General features: G+C 22.4%; 3 non-coding genes across 3 annotated transcripts; all 3 read left to right on the forward strand.

The window, feature by feature from the left end:
* Window positions 1-2,454: 2,454 nt before the first annotated feature.
* E1B28_013827 lies at window positions 2,455-2,538 on the forward strand. The gene has a single exon. It is a non-coding gene; the product is annotated as a tRNA-Tyr (tRNA).
* A 3,481-nt stretch (window positions 2,539-6,019) lies between these two features.
* On the forward strand, window positions 6,020-6,092 carry E1B28_013828. The gene has a single exon. It is a non-coding gene; the product is annotated as a tRNA-Met (tRNA).
* A 393-nt stretch (window positions 6,093-6,485) lies between these two features.
* Window positions 6,486-6,573, forward strand: E1B28_013829. Its single transcript has one exon. It is a non-coding gene; the product is annotated as a tRNA-Ser (tRNA).
* The last annotated feature ends 3,705 nt before the right edge of the window (window positions 6,574-10,278 follow it).

Raw genomic sequence — 10,278 nt, forward strand, 5'->3', positions numbered from 1 at the left:
AAAATAAATTAAATAATAATATTAAAGATATAAGATATATTTCTGAATTTAAAGGTCAATTTTACTTAAATCCTTTAATTAGCTTAAGTTTCAGTATTTGTTTATTTTCTATGGCAGGTATACCTCCATTAATAGGATTTTTTTCAAAACAATATGTTTTATATTCCGCAATAAAAGGTGGGTATTATTTTTTAGCATTTATTGCTATATTCTTAAGTGTAATAAGTGCTTCATATTATTTAAAAATAATAAAAACATTTTTTATAAATGATGAATCTAATAATAATATTAATACCAATATAAATACTAATAATAATGATGAAATATTAAGTAATTTCCATAGTTTTTTAATATCTACTTTAACTTTAGCAATATTATTTTTTATTTTTAAACCTACTTTAATCTTAAATATAACACAATTATTATCTATATCTTTATTTAATCATTAATGAATAATTTACTTTTTTTATTTATCTTTGTTCCTATATTAGCTCTTGTTTTATTACTATTAAATTTTTTATTAGCCTCTCATAAACCTGATGAAGCAAAAGTTTCTCAATATGAGTGTGGATTTAATGCTATAGAAGGGCAAACTAGATCTACATTTCAAGTTCATTTTTACATAGTAGGTTTATTATTCCTAGTTTTTGATCTTGAAATTCTTTTATTAATGCCTATAGGTGTTACTTTATATCAAGTAAGTACTTTTGGTTTCTCTGTTGCTATAATTTTTTTTATTGTATTAACAATAGGATTTGTTTTAGAAATAGGATCAGGAGCTATCTCATTATCTAATACAGATAACATTAATAATAAAAATAATAATTAAACCCTTATTATATATAAAAATATATATAAAAACATACTGACCTTGGCTTTTATCTACACTTGGCTGCGTAGCAAAGCAGGCTGTTACTTAATAATGCTTTAATGGTTGCAGTATTTAGGCCGTAGAAAGAAACAAGCATAAGAAAATTTATTCATGGTGTAGCGCTCAACTTAAAAAAAGAATAGCTACTGCTGCGCTTTAAAAATAAAGGTTATTTGGGTTCATCTAAATTTAATATATCTTTAATTATAATATTTTTATCTAAAGTTAATTTATCTAAAAAATCTTTATCAACAATTCTAATTTCATTAAAATTATCATTCATACCAAATCTACCATATAAACTATTCATGAATAATTTAGCTATGTAATTCATTGGATCAGATTTATAATAATTTAATCTTAAATTATATAATTTATCTATAAAACTTGAGAATATTTTACTTTTTTCAAAAGTATAACTTATAATAATTTTAAATTAATAACCATATTTTATTGCATTATCTATTTCAGGAGAACATATTTAATAAAATCAATTACCTAGTGGACTAATTGTTCTTGTTCAAGCTTTAGTTTTAACATGACTTTTAATAATAGGATGTTCTAAATAATCAGGTGATTTAATTTCACAATAAAATATTCCAAAAGCATCTTTATTTATTAAGCTTATTTCACCTTCAAAATAAGTTGGGTTACCTATTGGAAAATAACAACTTTTCATAATATAAGGATATAATGAATTAACATCAATATAAAATAGAATTTTATCTTGTTGATTAAATGGAATATACATTTCTGTTTTTCCACCTGTATAACTTTTTCTAATATCATTATGTATTTTACCAGATATTTGAGCTATTTGATTTTCTTTAAATAATTACTTCTAAAATTAGCAAAAGTAAGTGATGGAATTGTAGGATAATTCTTAATATTAATATTAAAGTTTTCAAATATTAATTTATTAAATTTAAGTAATATTTGATATAAAGAAATACAGTCATGAATACAATAGTTAATTACTTCTTGTTTAAGTTTTTAATAAAGGTAAACAAAAAAGCAGTATGCTATGGAATAGTAAAAAGGTATGCAGATTTACATATTTTTATATTTTTTTTTTTAATTCATATTTCTAATCCTAAGTATAGCAAAGCACTATTAGTTTAAAGCTAGAGAATAATTAAAAGAATATTAAACAAGTTTAAATTTAGGCTAGTGACTACTTTTTTAATGTTGTATCTTCTATCCGTAGATTATAACTTTTGCTGCACAGCAGTAGTTTTTTTTTTAATGTTAAAATGTTAAGAAAGAATTGTTTTTTGTTTTAATTATTATCCTTTAATTTTTAGTGGTAGAATACCAACTGGATGGTTACTCCTTTTGGGTGGGAGAGTTAGCGTGTTCGAGTCGCGCCTACCACGATATTAGTAAAAAAAATAAAAATATTTTTTTACTATTTATCTACGCTTTGTAGACTTTTCTATTATTGCTAAACAGAATATATATTTATATAACAACTAAGAAGAAAAGTATTACTACTTACTCTACTAACATTACTTACACTAGTGATATTTATAATATTCCTAAAAAAAATAATTAAAATTATTTTATGTTTAAACTTTATAAAAGGGCAGGTGATCCGATTGGTAATGGTGGTTCTCTGTAAAAGAATTGGTTTATAACCATACTAGGTTCGATTCCTAGACTGCTCATATTGTTATAATCAGGTATAAATTACCTGATTTTTAATAATACAAATTAAAAATTTTGTAAGTATGCTGTATCTTATCTTAGCTTAGCTAACGTTCAAATAAATTGAAGGTGCTGCTTTGCTGCGCAGCAAAGTATACCTAAAACAAAAAACAAAAATTAAAAAACTTAAAAAAAATTAATAAATTTATAAAACACTTACTATTATGAACCTTATAACTTTTATAAATATTTTTATTTAAGTAATAATAAAAAAATTATATTTAGTTGGCGGTTTTAAAATTTTGCAAAATAACAATATTACTTGCGCTCCACATACTTAAAAACAAAAGCAGGAAGGCTCCGCCTGGCGGAGTATTTGTTACACAAAAAGGCAGAAGAAAGCGCTCCCTTTTTTTTTTGTAAGATTTGAAGCTTAAAAATTATACCTTATATAAAAACTTAAAAATTATAAAAAAAGGTAATTTATTCTTGGTTAAACCTACTATCTTACTTATTTCCAGTTATATTTATGAAAAACTATGAACATTTTTATATATTATATAAATTAAATATTTAAGGTAGTCTATGAGCTTAAATTGTTATTTTTTAACAACAACTCCGTACTCCCACGAAGGAAGCGCTTGTTCCTTCTTTTGTAACATTTACAAAGGGAACCGCAGCAGCAGAAAAATTAAATTTTCTCCGTAAGAGCTGCGCTTTTTAAATAAAGAAGCAAGCACATAAATCCCACTTAATTTCTTACAGCTTCATATCTATCACTTATGCGCAGCCTAACTTTGCTGCGTCACTTTCTTAGCAGCTAAATAAAATTAAAGCAGCAGTTTACTAGGCCATAAGAAGCTATTCACTTTTTTTAAGGTGTGCCTTATCTATGTAAGAGTAATAGGAGTATTCTTCTGCGGCAATTTATCCGCAGCCTTGTAAAGTACATTGCTCCGCTTTTTTAATTTAGTGCGTGTTACAAGAAAAGCGCTCCGGGTTCTCAGCAAGTGAAGATAATGTAAGAAAAGTGCTATGTCTATACTTTTTTTCTGGTAGGATCAGTAAGCTAAAATATCATTTCTTTATATACAATGACAACTTTTTTAATAAATATATTAGCTTTTTCAACATTATTATCAAGTATTTTTTCGATCACTTCTAAAAATCCAGTAATATCAGTACTTTTCTTAATTGGTACTTTTGTTTTATCTGCAGGTTATCTAATTTTAATAGGTATTAATTTTATAGGTATTTCATATATAATTGTTTATGTAGGAGCAATAGCTGTTCTATTTTTATTTGTAATTATGATGATAAATATAAAATTATCTGATATTTTAGAAACAGGTAGTCAATATACTAAAACTTTACCTTTAGCATTAGCTGTAGGTTCTTTATTTATATTTATAATTTTTTCTGTAATCAAATTTAATTTTAATAATGTACCAGTATTATCTATTTTTTTAGATAAAATTACTTATTTAAATGGATTGTTTTCAAATCATTATATAATTAAAATTAATTTAATAAATTCTATTGTGGATAATATTTATTATCCTTCATCTTCAGATTTATTAATTACAATCTTTCAACAAATAGAAGTTTTAGGTCATAATTTATATACTTATGGAGCTATATTACTAATTACTTTAAGTATTATTTTATTATTAGCCATGTTTGCTACTATTATAATTTCTAAGTCTAATAAAGACTTTAGTTAATAACTAAAATTATAGTTCTATTTAAAAAGCGCTGCTCTTACAGTTGTTTCTTATCAGAAATATTTATTTATCTTACAAATTTATTTAAAATCTAGGTATTAGCTTTACTTAAAAAAAAAAACTATCTCTTTAATAAATTTTAATAAGCCTCAACTTCAATTTATATAATTTATAGTTTAGAAAGATTTCTTATTAATTTAATAATACTAATTATAAGAATAGTAAATAATATTTGTATTTAATTAGACTTTTGTTTTACTGGGTTCCGGCTGCTTTGCTGTATAAAAATATAAGTTTGTAGTGCTGTAGCATTCTTCTTTGGCTAAGGATGAGGCATTTGTAAAGTATAATAAAGCAAGGAGCTTCTTATCAAAAATTTATTCTATTTTAAATAATAAGGTTTATTTACTATAAATTAATAAATTATAAGTTTATAATAAAAACAAATATAAAGATTAGACAATGAGTAATATATCAAATATTAATGTTTTCATCATCATTTATTTTATCACCTCTTAGTCAATTTGAGGTTAATAGTTTAATAGGTTTTAACGCTCCTATTTTAGGATTTTTTAACTTAAGTTTAACTAATTTAGGTTTATATACATTATTTACTTTATTAGTAATTTTAGGTGTTCACATATATGGAAATAACGACTCTAAGTTAATACCATCTAAATGGTCTATAGCCTTTGAATCTTCTTTTCAAAGTTTAGGTACAATGGTAAGGGATCAAATAGGTTCATTAAATGAAATATATTTACCTTTCATTTATGCTATATTTTGATACGTATTAATAGGAAACCTAATATCTAATGTTCCATATTCTTTTGCTGTTAATGCTAGTGCAATTGTAACTTTAGGTTTTTCTGTAACTATATTTATGGGAGTAACAATTTTATCTTTATATATACACAAATTAAAATTTTTCTCTTATTTTATACCTTCAGGTACACCTTTAGCTTTAGTACCTTTAATAGTGTTAATAGAATTAGTAAGTTACTTTGCTAGAGCTATATCTTTAGGAGTTCGATTATTTGCTAATCTAACAGCCGGACACACACTATTAAAAATTTTATCAACATTTTTATATAAATTATTTTCAAGTAGTATAATAGTTGCTATTTTAACTATTATTCCATTTACAATTTTTTTAGGTTTAATAGGACTAGAAATAGCAGTTTCTTTCATCCAAAGTTTTGTACTTACATTATTAGTATGTTCATACTTAAAAGACGCTATAGATTTACACTAATGAAAACAAAAATATAAAAATAAAATAATTAACCCTAATTATAAAATCTAGAATAATAGTAAAAAGGTAGAATAGTAATTTAAAAATATTAATACTGAAATTATAAAATATAATTTTTAATAATCAAATAAAACAATTATATATACTTTATTATAATATAATTTTTATAGCCTTTCTTCTAGCTACGCACCCTTTTTTGTGTGTGTGTGTAATTGTAATCTTTCTAGATACCATGCTTACTTTTCAAAGGACACGATTCCTTTGGAAGCTGCCGCAGAAAAATAAATTTTTTTTATTATAAATGTTTATTTGATACTTTATAATATTAATTATATAAAGGTTCGCAATGTTTTCACCTAAACATTAATACTAAAAGGAGAGACTAATTTATCCGGCTGCGCAGCTGCGCGCCCTAAAATTAAAAAAAAAGCTAGGTAAGAAAAGCAAGAAAAAATTAGTAAATTCTTCTAAAAAATTATATATATTAAAAGAATATAATTATAAATTGTTACGATTTTTTTTAAGACTTTAGCATAATGGTTAATGCAGTTCGCTCATAATGGATATTATAAGGGTTCAATCCCCTTAGGTCTTAATTTAATAAGTTTTATATTCTCAATTAAGTTGTGTAACAAATTTAATTATTAATAAGTATTCTTTACAGCATATTAATTATTTTTGTATAATAAGGAAAAAAGTAGTTGTACAGCTTTGTAAAAAAAAAATAATACAGTAGTACTAGCTTAAGAAAATTAACCTTTTTTTTAATATAAGCATCTTTCTTTGGCTAAGGTAAAAGCACCTGTTACTGGTTTGTGTAAGTGTTACAGCAGCCATTTTATTCCGCTAAGCACTAAGCAAAAGTAGTAATACTACAAAAGAAAACTCTCTTTCTAGCCAGGTATAACAATGTTGCGTAGCAGCGGCTGTAAGAGCAGCTCATAAAAAAGTAGGTAAAAAAAATTAATAAGTAGTAATATAATATTAAGGGCATTTGGTCGAGTCTGGTTTATGGCGCTCGTCTTGAAAACGAGTACTTCTAAAAAAAGTCGTCGGTTCGAATCCGACAGTGCCCGAACTTTTTTATATAAATTATAAGAACAAAAATAGATTAGTAAATCCAATAAAGTTAACTCTTTAAAAATAGATTTCAGTCGAATCCGGTAGCACCACGTGGAGTTAATCTCAAGCTACTATTCCTCTATTAGTTAAAGGATTAGATGTAGTTAACCTAATTTAGAATATTTAATAAATATTCTTCTAATAGCCTTAATAAATTAAGAAAAGAATACAATTACACAATTTATGATGAATAACAAGTTTTAATTTTTAATGTTAAATTTAATATAAAACAAAAATATTTATAGAAATTGCAATAATACATATAAAAAACATAAATATCATATTTAAATATAAATAATATCTTTGAAATTTCAATCTTAATTTAAATAACATTGATAATTTAGGATATTTTTTATCTAAATTAAAAAATTAATAATTTCATTAGCAAAAAGTGCAAAAAATATATTAAAAAGATTAATTAATATTAAAGATAAAATTATTAAATGAAATAAAGCAGATAATTCAAATAAATTTAACTTATTAAGATAAATATAAAATTTGAAGAATTCATATAATCTAATATTATAGGTAAAATATCGGATAAATTATTAATAGCATCCAATCTAATACCTTCTAATATAATAGAAATTAATAGTAAAGAGTTGTCTCTTTCAGTAAAACTAGCTGAATATAATAATCCATTTCTAATTATATTATAAATAGCTAATCCGTCTTCACTATTTCCTAATATAACGTCATATGAATTAATTAGAAATCTGTCACTTAATGTACTATAATTTAAGGTAGCAAAATTAATGTATGGTTGAATATCTTGAATAGAAACATTCAATTCATTCAAAAATGTTATAACAATATTATGAAGGACAATAATATTTCTAATGATCTCAATATGATCAATATTTATTAAATTAATAATATCATTATCATTATCATTATCGCTATTAAATTGTAAATTAATTGAAATATCTTGAGAATTATTATTATTATTAATAATAATATTTGCATTTAAACCAATTTCTGATCCATCATTAACTGGAATTACAATATTTTGATTTAATTCTAGTTCTCATACATCAGAAATAATAGAAATTAAACCACCAGAATCTGGATCTGGAAAATAACCATTAAACTTTGAAAAAGCAAATAAATTAAAGAAATCTTTAAAATTATCAATAAAAAATAGAAATAAATCACAATTACATATTATTTTAAAAATAATAGAAAATAATAGTGAGAGAAAGAATAGAAAATACAAAATTATAATAATGTAGTTAAAGTTAAAAAATAAAATTATTGTTTATACAAAGGTGTTAAGTGTAAAGTAAGAGATAAACTCTTAAAAAATGATGAAGCCAAAACGCATAATAAAAATATTATTAAGCTAAAATACTAATAATGTTTAATTAAAAGTAATTTAAATTTTTCAATAAAAAGAGGTTACCTAATTAAAAATACCTCTCTAGCACTAAAATTTTGAGAAAAAGTAATAATTTAACTTAATTAAAACTACAATTCTGAATTAATAAAACTTCAAATTATGTAAATTCTTCAAGAGCCCCTCTTTTAAATGTCTTGCTGTATATCTCTACTATGGATATTGAAACAATATATTTTATTTAAAAAAAGTAAAGTAGCTATTGCTATTTCAACTACTTTATTAATATTATATGATTGAAGAAAGAAAAAAATTTTTAATAGATAGTGATTTATTTCTTAAAAATAGTAATAAAGCTGTTAATAATTTATGAAAAAATTTTTTTCATTTTATAATAGAACGCAATAATTATTTTCAATCTATTTTTATTCATAATTTAGGTTCTTTTGATGGATATTTTTTATATAAAGCTTTATTAAATTATTGTGAAAATCCTGAACAAGTTAACTCTATAATAGATGATAAAAATAAATTTATCTTTATTGAATTACAAGGTATTTATAAAGAACATAAATTTAAAATAATTTGAAAAAATAGTTATAGAATTTTTCCTGTTTCATTAGATAAATTATGTAAATCTTTAAAAATAGATGGGAAATTTTCTAAATATAATTTAAAATATAATAATATTGATTTGTTTAAAGATAAATATTTATTAGAAGAATTTAAACTATATTCTTTACAAGATTCTATTTATTTATTTAAAGCTGTATATAAACTTCAATAGAAGTATAATATAGAGTATGTTATTGAAATTACTATTATTTTATCTACTTCTAGTTTATCATTAAAAATATTTAGAAAAAAGTTTCTTAAAAAAAATATTGAAATTCCTATTATTAAAGGATTGCAAGATAAATTTATCAGAAATGGTTATTACGGTGGAGCTACTGATTATTATAAAGCTGTTGGATTTAACTTACATTATTATGATCTTAATTCATTATATCCTTTTGTAATGTGTAAACCGATGCCTTACGAATTAATTAAATATCATAAAGATTTTACAATTATTGATTTAAATGATTTCTTTGGTTTTTTGTTTAGCTGAAATAGAATGTCCTGAAAATATAAAAATTCCATTATTACCATTTAAAAATAAAGGAAAAACTATATACCCTAAAGGTAAATGAATAGGTATTAATATTTCAGAAGAATTAAAAACAGTAGTAAAATATGGTTATAAAATTAAATTAATTAAAGGTTATGAATTTAGTAAAATTGATTTATTTTCTGATTATGTAGAACATTTTTTATAATAAAAAGAAAACAGCAAGTCTACTTAAAGATGATGTATCTAAATTTATAGCTAAAATGTAATTAAATCAATTATATGGAATTTTTGGTAGAAAACAAGAATTAATTGAAACTGTTAATGTTCATAATAATAATATAATTAATTATATTACCACAAGAATTGTTAAAACAATAATTGAAGTTAATGATAATTATTCAACACATCTTATTTCTAAAAACATTAATGTTGATATTTTAAAAAAACTTAATATCAATTTCTCAGATAAAAATTATAATTTTGAAAGTTTTCAAGAAGTAGTAAAAAGCAATGTATCAATTGCAGCAGCTGTAACTTCTTATGCTAGAATTGATCAAATATAAAATGAATTATGATTGTTATTAGTGATACTGATAGTATATTTATTAAAGATAGATTACCTGATTTTGAAATAGGTAATGATTTAGGACAAATGAAAGATGAATTAAACGGACAAGTAATAAATAAAGCTATATTCCTTGGTATTAAAGAATATGGTTATGAATACATAGATATTTATGGTTATCGCATTAATAAAAGTGTATTTGCTGCTCTATCTAGAGATTCAATATCATTATCATAAGTAGAAGAAATTTATAATAATAAAAGCATTGTTAAAAATGTTGGAATTAGATTTTTTAAATCTTTTAAAGATTTTTCTATAACCACTAAAAACATAAAAATAAAAATTAAAATAAATTTTGATAAAACATTGATTAGTAATGAATACCTTCCATTTACTATTTATAATTTAACACATCCTTTTCATAATTTAAATACAGAAACATCTTTAATCATTTAATTAAAAAAATATATTTTTTTATTATATATTGTTTATTAAAAGTTGAACTGAAAATTAAAAAATAAATATTTAAATTTATAATATTTTTTAAATTAAGAGTAGACTCTTTAAAGAATATATTTAATTATTGGTAAATCAGAGTTGAACTGATAATTTTACTTACGCAAAAGTAAGGTTATACCATTTAA

Source organism: Marasmius oreades, mitochondrion (assembly GCF_018924745.1).
Source record: "Marasmius oreades isolate 03SP1 mitochondrion, complete sequence, whole genome shotgun sequence".
NCBI classification, from domain to species: Eukaryota; Fungi; Basidiomycota; class Agaricomycetes; order Agaricales; family Marasmiaceae; genus Marasmius; species Marasmius oreades.